The sequence below is a fragment of the Balaenoptera acutorostrata genome, chromosome 16, assembly GCF_949987535.1.
Source record: "Balaenoptera acutorostrata chromosome 16, mBalAcu1.1, whole genome shotgun sequence".
In the NCBI taxonomy this organism is placed as follows: Eukaryota; Metazoa; Chordata; class Mammalia; order Artiodactyla; family Balaenopteridae; genus Balaenoptera; species Balaenoptera acutorostrata.
In genome coordinates this window covers 64,245,388-64,256,918 of record NC_080079.1, presented here as the reverse complement: position 1 = coordinate 64,256,918, position 11,531 = coordinate 64,245,388, and positions in this window count along the sequence as shown.

The following is an 11,531-nucleotide window of genomic DNA, read 5'->3' as shown; positions in this document are numbered from 1 at the left end:
GTAAACTACTGTTGCTAAGCCACCCAGTTTGTGGTACTCTGCTACAAAACTAATACAAGGCCTTCAATTTCTCCTTTTCCATTCTGTTCTCCTCGTATTTACCCTTATCATACACCCCTTGAGGGGAAAATACATTTAGGTAGAAATAAAACATGAAGTCTCAGGGACATGGATGAGCCAGACCCCATGTATCATTCTTTGCCTCCCTGAGTCCTCCACCTGGGGCCACACCTCTGCCTGGAGCTAAGTTACCAATAGCCAGGATCTCAAGGTCAGTCCAAGTTACTGCCATCCTAAACAGAAGAGCAGTTCACCCCAGTCCCTCTTCCAGAAAGTTCAGCCTGGAGCCCCCCTCTAGATACTGCAGGGTTTGCAAAGATGATCAAGAAGCAGTCAGTTCCCTCAAGATGCTTGCAGTTTGCCGTGGGGAATAAGACTCACATAAAAAGTAACCGTAATAAAGTGTTTCTCAAGCTTCAGCCATTGCCATACCACTTTCTGGATATTCGCTATATCTGAGCCCCACCCAGCAGTGACTTGAGTCACTTATATGGACTCAGAGTGTCCATGTAAGTCCTGCACATCTTTTTCCAACTCTGCATTTAGTGGCATCCTGTAGGTTATTGGAAACAGGCATGGTGAGAGAATTTACAGCATGAAAACCAGCACACACTACAAATCAGGACTTTTGCGGGGGGGAGATACAGCTTACTTACTTTTTCCTTTAAATTGACTCACTTTTTAACTTAAAAATGTTTATTTTATAGCCATGACATGGAAGCAACCTAAATGTCCATTGACAGATGAACGGATAAAGAAGATATGGTATATACATATGGAATACTACTCAGCCATAAAAAGAATGAAATACTGCCATTTGCAGCAACATGGATGGACCTAGAGATTACCATACTAAGTGAAGTAAGTCAGACAGAGAAAGACAAATATCGTATGATATCATTTATATGTGGAATCTAAAAGAACGATACAAATTAACTTATTTACAAAATGGAAATAGACTCACAGACTTAGAAAACAAATTATGGTTACCAAAGGGGAAGAGGGGGGAGGGAGGGATAAATTAGGAGTTTGGGATTAACAGATACACACTATTATATATAAAATAGATAGAGCTACCATATGATCCAGCAATCCCACTGCTGGGCAGACTTCTGGAGAAAACCATAATTCAAAAGGATGCATGCACCCCGATGTTCATTGCAGCACTATTTACAACAGCCAGGACATGGAAGCAACCTAAATGTCCATCAACAGAGGAATGGATAAAGAAGATGTGGTACATATATATAATGGACTATTACCCAGCCATTAAAAAGGAATGAAATAATGCCATTTGCAGCAACATGGATGGACCTAGAGATTGTCATACGAGTGAAGTAAGTCAGAAAGAGAAAGACAAATACCATATAACATCGCTTATATATGGAATCTAGAAAAATGGTACAGATGAACTTATTTGCAAAGCAGAAATAGAGTCACAGATGTAGAAAACAAACTTATGGTTACCAAGAGGGGAAAGTGGGGGGTGGATACAGGGAGGAGCATTCCTGAGGCTTGGAGTGGGGGGTAAGGAGATTGGGATTGACATATACACACTACTATATATAAAATAGATAACTAATGAGAACCTACTGTATAGCACAGGGAACTCTACTCAATGCTCTGTGGTGACCTAAATGAGAAGGGAATCTAAGAAAGAGTATATATATGTATATGTATAACTGATTCACTTTGCTGTACAGCAGAAACTAATACAACATTGTAAAGCAACTATACTCCAATAAAAATTAATGAAAATAAAATAAATAGATAAACAACAAGGACCTACAGTATAGCACAGGAACTATATTCAACATCTTATAATAACCTATAACGGAAAAGAATCTGAAAAAGAATATATATATATATATGAATCACTTTGCTGTATACCTGAAACTAGCACAACATTGTAAATCAACTATACTTCAATTTTTTTAAATGCTTATTTTAAAAGGAAACTTTGTATCATTACTGTAAATGGAAACCAGTATCATTTGCCATAGATAGAAAGTAACCTTAAAAATAAACAGTAAGTCAATTATATCTCAATAAAAGTGGAAAACATTAAAAAATATAATTAAAATGAATCACTGTTATTAAATTATAGCAAATTATTGTTGCCTGCTAAAGGCCTGCTTCTGGGGCTGTTCTTTTTGTTATAAAAGGATTCTAGCAAGTGTTAGAGAGATTGTAAAGCATACCAGTGCCTTGGTTAATTCAAAATGATTGAACAAGATTTGAAAAGGCAATAACTCTCACATCAGTGCTCCTGGAGCTCCAAGAATCAGCTCCTTGGGAAAGACTGTTGTATTGAAACAAAGAGAAATTTGAGTTCAGCAGTACCAAGTAAAGAGTTTCAAGGACAGGCTGCTCCCAGCGTGCCCACCAACTGCAGGAAAAAAAATGATACTTGAATAAATCTTAAAGGATGGACTGGATTTCAATAAGCAGAGAGGAGCAAGAAGGGGGTGAGAGTGGGAAAGGAGTAGCGAGGAGAAGACAATTCCCGGAGAAGGGCTCAGCTTGAGCAAAGGCTTAGAAGTCAGGGAGCACAGAGGGCATTCCTGAGGCTTGGGGTGGGGGGTAAGGAAGCAGTGGCAATAGTAGGAAAGGGTGCACTGAGCTGTCCATGAGAGCCTTTGCTGCCAGAATGATGAGGGGGTACTTGATTTCGATTTACTGGGTGTTTCAGTTAGCTCCTGCTTTGCAACAAACCTCCCTGAGAGTTAGTGGCTTACAACCACAAATGTGTATTATTTCTCTCAATTCTGTAGGTCAGCTGGGCAGTTCCATCTGAACTGGCTTGGCTGGTCTCTGCAGTCAGCTGGCACCTGGCTGGGGCTGGCTGGTCTAGGACGGCTTTACTCCTGTGTCTGGCAGTAGGCAGGCTGTGGGTTGAGGGGCCTCTGCTCCACATGGTCTCTTATCTCCCAGGGGGCCAGCCCAGGCTAAAAGGCAAACACACAGCGAAAGCACTTTTTTTTTTTTTTTATTCATTTATTTATTTTTTGGCTGCGTTGGGTCTTCGTTGCTGTGTGCGGGTTTTCTCTAGTTGGGGTAAGTGGGGGATACTCTTTGTTGCAGTGCGCGGGCTTCTCATTGTCGTGGCTTCTCTTGCTGCGGAGCACGGGCTCTAGGCGCGTAGGCTTCAGTAGTTGTGGCATGTGGGCTCAGTAGTTGTGGCGCACGGGCTTAGTTGCTCCACGGCATGTGGGATCTTCCCAGGCCAGGGCTTGAACCTGTGTTCCTTGTGTTGGCAGGCAGATTCTTAACGGCTGCGCCACCAGGGAAGCCCCGAAAGCACTTTTTAAGCCTCTGCTAGTGGCACAGATTTTCTATTATCCGATTAACCAAAACATGGCCAAGCCTGGAGTCAATACGGACACCAAGGGCACCAAGGGTGTGGATACGGGGAGGAGTAAACATATTGGGACCATAGCTGCATCAGTCTCCCACAGTAGATAATGGAAGAGCTTTGAAAGCCTTTGAGCAAGGGAGTGGTGTGATTATGGAAGCATCATGGGAGGAAGGAACAGAGCATGGGATGATTTGAAATAATAATGATAACAATAACAATGATGGTTTATACCTAAAATGTCACTTTTTCCACCCAGCACCCTATTTTATCTATTCAGTCTTTACATACATACATACATACATACACAAACACACACACACACACACACACACACACACACACACACCTGTTAGTAGCCCCATTTTAAAGATGAGTAAACCAAGCCATGGAGAAGTTAAAGAGCTTGTCAAAGGTCATGCAGCTACTAAGTGGTAGAATTAGGATTCAATTTCAGGTAGCTTAACTCCATATCCTGCATGTATAAACACTGAACTGTCGACTGAAAAAAATGCAGTACCTAAAAGTTGAGAGTTATGTTTTATTCGGTGGACATTCTTAGGACTTCAAACCCAGGAGGCAGCATCTCAAATAATGCTGAGAGACTGCTCTGAAGAGGAAACGGGGATGCCAGAACATATGGAAGTTTTTGCAACAAAACCAGGTAGTCAGAACATTAAAGATTACTGTTAATAAAAGAAAACCAGATATCTCAAGTTAAGGAATTTAGCACTTTCCTATGTATGGAAAGATGCAAGAGCGTGGGCTCACTGAAATCATTCCTTTGATATGCACCTCAGCTATCTGGGGCCGGTAGCCTGTGTTTTCTCATCCTGAGCTTCCTCAGGTGCACCGTTGGGGGTGGCTGCAGCAGCTGACTGCTAGATGGGCTTGGCAGTGGGCAGCCCCTTTGTCTCCATCCTGAGTTCTCTCAGGGCGGCTGTATTGTAATGGCTTGATGGCTGCAACATCCTTTGTTTACTGATATGGCAGGCAATATTTTCGTTCTCAAAACCATGCAAGGACCCATGAGAAAGCCCTTTTGGTGGTCTGTGTGAGGAAGACAGGGCCAAATTTAGGGTAGTTGTAAAGGGGACAAAAAAAGGACAGATTCAAGAGATGCTTCTGAGATAGACTCTGCAGCACTTGGAAATTGATGCAGGGATGAAGGAGGAAAGTGTATGGGAGAGGTGTCAGGTGTGGGGGACTAGGCTGTGCCCTGCACAGGATTAAAGTACCAGGAGGGGGGCTTACCTGGTGGTCCAGTGGTTAAGACTTTGCACTTCCACTTCAGGGGCACAGGTTCGATCCCTGGTTGGGGAACTAAGATCCTGCATGCCCCGTGGCGCGGCCAAAAAAAAAAGACAAAGGTACCAGGAGGACTTGCTGGTCTAGGGTGAATAAAGAGGAGGAGGATTTAGGGGATGTTGAGAAGGATGTTAAGGGGATGTCCATTTGGAGCTGTCCAACAAAGTCTTGGAAGTAGAGGTCAGGAGATCCAGAGGGCTGGAGGTCAAGGCTGCAGTTTCATAGGTCAGAGGCCCTTGTTGAAAGCATGTGAGAGAAGGATCCTCAGAGAGCAGGGAGGGGAGGGCACAGTGAGAAGTGGCAAGGTCTGAGGAGGAAGACTAGAGGAACATCTGCAGGTGGACGCTGAGGGTGAGAGAAGAGAAGTCAGCCGGCTAGAGAGGGCAGAGTGGGCTCCCAAAAGGTGTGGGTCTGGAGAGCTTCCATGGAGACTTGGGCAGCAGAGCCAGGTGCTGCAGGGAGGTGAGGAGGGGAAGAACTGAGGAAAACCACTGGCTTTCATAATTTGTAAGTTGTTGATGAACACTGCTAGGGGCAGGACCAGACAACTATAACAAAACAACAGGAATAACAACACATAGCACTTAGTATGCATCAGGCACCATTCTAAGCATTTTACACATATTTACTCATTTACTCCTTACAATAGCCCTTGTCATCCTCCCCCCTCCCCTACTCCCAGCCTCCTGAGTAATCCCCAGACTCTAACCACAGTGGAAATAAGATATGGCTGCTTTGATCCTTCTCCTGAGCAGAGCTCTTCGTGGGCACATCCTCTCTCTTCCAAGCCTTTCTGGGTACAGAAATCCCTTTGGATCCTCCTGTGAAGGCAGTGTTTTCCCCTAAAAGGACCCCACAACCAGGATATCTCTGTGCTCATCACAATGGACTATCTCAGCCTGGGTGAACCTCTCATTTACTTCTACTGTCTTTGAACTCTGCCCCAGAAATACATGCATCCTATTAAATTTTCAGATCCTCAAAAAACACTAAAAGCTGTTTAAAGGCAATGACTGGGACTTATTCCTCTTCGAATCTCTCTTTGATGCCCAGCACAGTACTTGCATCTGGAACTAAATCAGTGTTTTCAAATTTATAGGTCAATACTCATCAGCAGGTTGAGAAGCCAATTTAGTAACTGTATTAGTTATCTATTGATGCATAACAAATTACCCAAAATTTAGTGGCTAAAACATTTATCGTATCGTGGTTTCTATGGGTCAAGAATCTGGGCGTGGCTTAGCTGGGTCCCTCGGCTCTGATTCTCTCACTGTCTCTCACTGTCTCTGGAGGCTTGACTGGGAAGAATCCTCTTTTTTAAAATTAATTAATTAATTAGTTAATTTTTGCTGTGTCGGGTCTTAGTTGCGGTACGCAGGATCTTTGTTGCGGCCTGCAGGATCTAGTTCCCCGACCAGGGATTGAACCCGGGTTCCCTGCATTGGGAGCACAGAGTCTTACCCACTAGACCACCAGGGAAGTCCCAGAATCCTCTTAATCCTGTTGGACTAAGACCTCAAATCCTCAGAAGTTGTTGGCAAGAACCTCCCTCCGTTCTTTGCTACGTGGCCTTTCCATAGCACATCCCTCAACATAGCAGCTTGCTTTATCTAAGCAAGCCAGTAAGAGGGCAAGAGGGAGTGTCAGCAAGAGAGAGTGCTAGCAAGACGGAAGTTGCAGTCTTTCTTAACCTAATCCTGGAAGTGACATCTCATCATGTTTGCTGTTTTCTGTTCATTAGATGCAGGTCAGTTGGTCCAGCCCACACTCAAAGGGAGGGGGTTACATAGGTATGAATATCAGGAGGTTGGAAACATTGCGAGCCATTTCGGAAACTGCCAACCACAGTGGGTAATATCAACATTTCTTATGAATAGAATAGAATAGAATACAACAGGGAGATTCACATGTGGTAAGGGTATTATTTAACAAAACTTTTGTTTCAGTTTTATACATGTGTATGAACGTACTGAGTCATGATACAAGTGTGGGATTTTTAAACTGTAAATCAATGTCAAAAATGCTTATGAGCCACTGTACTAGGTGATGGCTCAGTTCTTTCAGCATTTTTTTAAATTGAAGTATGGAAATAGAATTACAGATATAGAAAACAAACTTATGGTTACTACGGAGTGAGGGGGTGTGGGTAGGGATAAATTGGAAGATTGGGATTGACATATACACACTGCTATATATAAAATACTATGCCCCAATAAAATTTTTAAAAATAAGTAAATGAATAAATAAATTGAAATATAGTTGATTTACAATGTTGTGTTAGTTTCAGGTGTACAGTAAAGTGATTCAGTTATACATATATATATTCTTTTTCAGATTCTTTTCCATTATAGGTAATATATATATATGTGTTATAGATATTGAATATAGTTCCCTTTGCTATAAAGTAGGTCCTTGTTGTTTATTTTATATATAGTAGGGTGTATCTGTTAATCCTAAACTCCAAATTTATCCCTTCCCTCCTTCAGCAGTTTTTAAATTTCAGCTTTATAGAATTATATATGATATATAAAATTGTAAGATATTTAAAGCATACATCGTAGTGACTTGGTATAGATATACATTGTGAAATGTTTCCCCCATCTAGTTAATTAACACATCCATTACCTCACATATTTATCCTCTTCTTTTTTATGTGTGACAACATTTAAGTTCAATTCTCTTAACAAGTTTTAATTTTACAATACAGTATTATCAACTAAAATCACCACCTTTTACATTAGATCCCCACCTTTCAACGTTTTGAGTCAATGTGCATAAATGTTCAGTGAACATTAGATGAAATGATGGATGGACAGTTGGGCAAGTGGGTGGATGGATGAGTGAATAAATGGATTGATGGGTGGATTGCTATATGGGTAGATGGATAGATAGATGGATGTTTACTGCTCTTCCAAGGTGATTTATCAGGTCAAACTAGCCCAGAATAAATTCTCACTGATCCAAATTCCTATACCATTTACTGCAAGTTTGTTTGTTTGTTTATTTATTTAATTTAATGTTCCTAAGGGGGCTATATTTTTTTAATTATTTAAAAATATTTTAATATTTATTTATTTATTTGGCTGTGCAAGGTCTTAGCTGAGGCACGGGCATATGGGATCTTCGTTGCAGCATGCAGGCTCTTTTTAGTTGGCATGTGGGTTCTTAGTTGTGGCATGCAGGATCTAGTTCCCTGACCAGGGATTGAACCCAGGCTCCCTGCACTGGGCGCATGGAGTCTTAACCACTGGACCACCAGGGAAATCCCTACTGCAAGTTTATATAGCACATATACTAACATTCAGAGATGTTTTATTCTGATATTTAACTAATTCTTCTAACAAATATTGTATTTCATGTACACTTTGCCCCAAGTACTGTACTAGGTGTTGTGGATACAGTATTTAGCAAAAGAAACATGGTCCCTGCTTTCCTGGAGTGTTTAATTTGGTATTAGAGACAGACACTAAAAGAACATACAGGGACTTCCCTGGTGGCACAGTGGTTAAGAATTCGCCTGCCAATGCAGGGGACACAGGTTTGAACCCTGGTCTGGGAAGATCCCACATGCCACGGAGCAACTAACTCCGTGTGCCACAACTACTGAGCCTGCGCTCTAGAGCCCACGAGCCACAACTACTGAGCCTGGGAGCCACAACTACTGAGCCTGCGCTCTAGAGCCCACGAGCCACAACTACTGAGCCTGGGAGCCACAACTACTGAAGCCCACACACCTAGAGCCTGTGCTCCGCAACAAAGAGAAGCCACCACAATGAGAAGCCCGCGCACCGCAACGAAGAGTAGCCCCCACTCTCGCAACCAGAGAAAGCCCGTGAGCAGCAACAAAAACCCAATGCGGCCAAAAATAAATAAATAAATAAATTTATATATTTAAAAAAAGGGAACATACAAATAAATTTTGATCAGGATAGTTTGTGAAAAGGGCCTTGAAGGAAAGTACAGGGAAGGAGAGTAGCAGGAGGGCCTGATTTAGACTGGGTGTTAGGAGGAGCCTCTTTGGGGAAACTACATTTAGGCTGGGGCTTGAAAAAGATTGTGGGTGAACAGAGCCGGGACAAGGAGGGGAGAAGTGTGTCCCAGGCAGAGGACACAGCACATGCCAAGCCACTGAAGGTGCAAAGAGCTGGTGATTTCAGGAACCAAGAGAAGGTCTGTGAGGCTGGCATGCAGTGGGAGAGTGGGTGAAGGATGAGGGTGGTAGAGTGAGCAGGGGCAGACCAGGATGGGCTTGGTAACCTGATATGGTCTAAATGCACCTGGAAGTCATAAAGGGTTTTGAACAGGGGAGTGACAAGACCTGATTTGTATTTTAAGATCTCTGCCTGCAATGTGGAGAAGGGGGCCAAGAGTGCGCATGGGAAGAATAATCAGGAGGCTCACTCAGTCTTCCAGGGGAGAGATGATGGTGACGGGAGAGAGGAGGATGTAAGATAGTTAGAAGATAGAACCCCCAGCACTTGGAGATGGATTGAATTTGGAGACTGAAAGAGAGGTATCAAGGATGACACCCTGGCTTCTGGCTTGAGCCTTTACTGGATGGTGCCCTGGCCCGAAGAGGAACCGGTTGTGGGGAGGGGGACGATCAGGAGTTCAGCGTGTCCAATGCTGAATGTGTTTGAGACATGGGACACACATCCACCGGGGTGTCAGTAACAATGTCAACACCTGCCTCTGTTGGGTCACCTCGTGCCAGACTGGGAGCCACGCTTCACATGCATCTTCTTACTGGCTCCAGAAAAGACCACTGTGCAGTAACTTCCAGTGTTATCTCCATTTTAAGGATGTGAAAATTGAGCACAGAGATGAAATGACTTGCCCAGAGTCACATGGCTTGTACCTGGCAGAGTCAGGGATTCAAACCCTGCCCACCAGACTCCATCCACAAGGGTGTCAATTCCGTGAGCTACCCCTGGGAATGAGTTGGGGGAGGAGGTAGAAGTTGGGGAGGGGCCTTTAAGGCCTACACCCCTACTTTATTCTCATATCCCCTCCCGCAGTGCCCTCAGAGAAGACAGCACCCCTGACAGGCTTGTCCCAACCTGTCTGTAGATTCAGATATGCCTGGGCATGTCTGTCTGTCTGAGAGCTTTGTGGGCTGAGACTCTGTGGGGCTATTGGCATAAGGGATAAGAAAGCCTCATGGGAAAGTGCTGCCCAGAAGGAAAGAGTACAGCAACGTGCTTAGCCCAAGCACGATGGGTCACTCAGAAAAGAGGGACAGTTTAAAAACATTTTAAATAATGTTATTTTTTCCCCTAACTACAAAAATATTACTTGCCGAGTGCAGAAAATTTGCAAAACACACACACATACACAAAGCACAATGGAAAAAAATCACCCATAACCCTATCTCTCAAAGAGAGATAACCTCTGTTATCATTTGGATGCATGTCCTTCCAGTCTTATATTTACGTATATGATCATTTTGTACACATGGTTTACAGCCCTGCTCGTTTATTTCCATAGGAAGAATTCCTAGCCGTGAATTCCTAGCAATTAGGACAAAGAACAAGCATATATTTAAGTTTTTTAATGAAAATGCTATGATTCCTGGCAGAGTTGAGACTAGGCAAAGGTACCAAAGGTTCCCAAGATACAAAATTTAAGGAGGGCTCATGTGCCCACAGCTGCAGAAGGCCAAACTCTGACAGCAGGTATTTGCAGCAAAGTATGGGTTTATTTGCAGGATGCCCAGCAAGGGAGTGGGAGACACGTCTCAGATCCACTCCAGCTCGGTCTTTGAGTGAGGGATGTTTTAAGGGGGAAGAACAAAGAGGCTGGATTAATCATCGTCTTGTGACATTTCTTAATCATGGTTTCGGGAGTCAGGATGTCTCTGGTTTACAGTTCTTGGCCAGGTGGTCCATGGCTCAGGGGTCTGTGAGCTCATCTTGCCTTGGAGAAACAGCCTGAGTTTATACGTCAGTGATTTCTACAACAGCAATTTTAGTACATTAATGATGTTATCGGCAGCAGCAATCTTAGTCATCTGACTCTGGTTAATGGGTGTTCAGTTAGCACAGGACTGAGGTTAGAGGGTACAAGAAAGGGACTGAGTTCAGAGGAGACAAGCAAGGGAATCAAGTTTTGGATAGAGAGATTAATCATAAACTCGGGAAGGGGACTCGGTTTTAGGGGGGCTCAGTTTCACACTCTCTGCTGCCAATCCTACACAGGCACAGCCTGAAAGTGCCTCTTTAGGTCTTGCACCACCCGAGCCCCACCCCTATCTCTGGGTCCCAGTGAGAAACTGAAAACCAGAGACAGGATTGACTTGGAAACGAAGCATATGTAGCCTACATCAGAGTGGAGAGTATTCCCCCTAACAGTGTTGAAGGACAAGTATATCTGAAAATACACATGGGACACCCCTACTTTATTCTCAGGGAGTATATCAGTTAGGGTACATCCAGGCTGCTGTAAAAAAGACCTCAAATACTTCAGCTTAAATAAAATAGTTTCTCTCCTATGAAACAGGTGATCTAGGGAAGCTCTGCTCCAAAAGGTCATCTAGAAATCAAGATGGCCAGTTACTCTGTCATCTTCAAAACATTCCTTCCCTCTCTGGGTCCAAGGCTACTATTGCAGTTATACTATTTCTGAACTAGCAGGAAGAGGAAAAGAAAGTGTCTAGAGCAAACCACTTTGCCTTTAAGGACATGACCCAGATGTTACACGTAGCACTCTCTTTTGCATCCCGTGGCCAGGACTTGGTCCTGGTCACACCTAAGTACAAGGGAGGCTGGAAAATGTAGTCCATGTCTGAGTGTTCATATGCCCAGCTAAA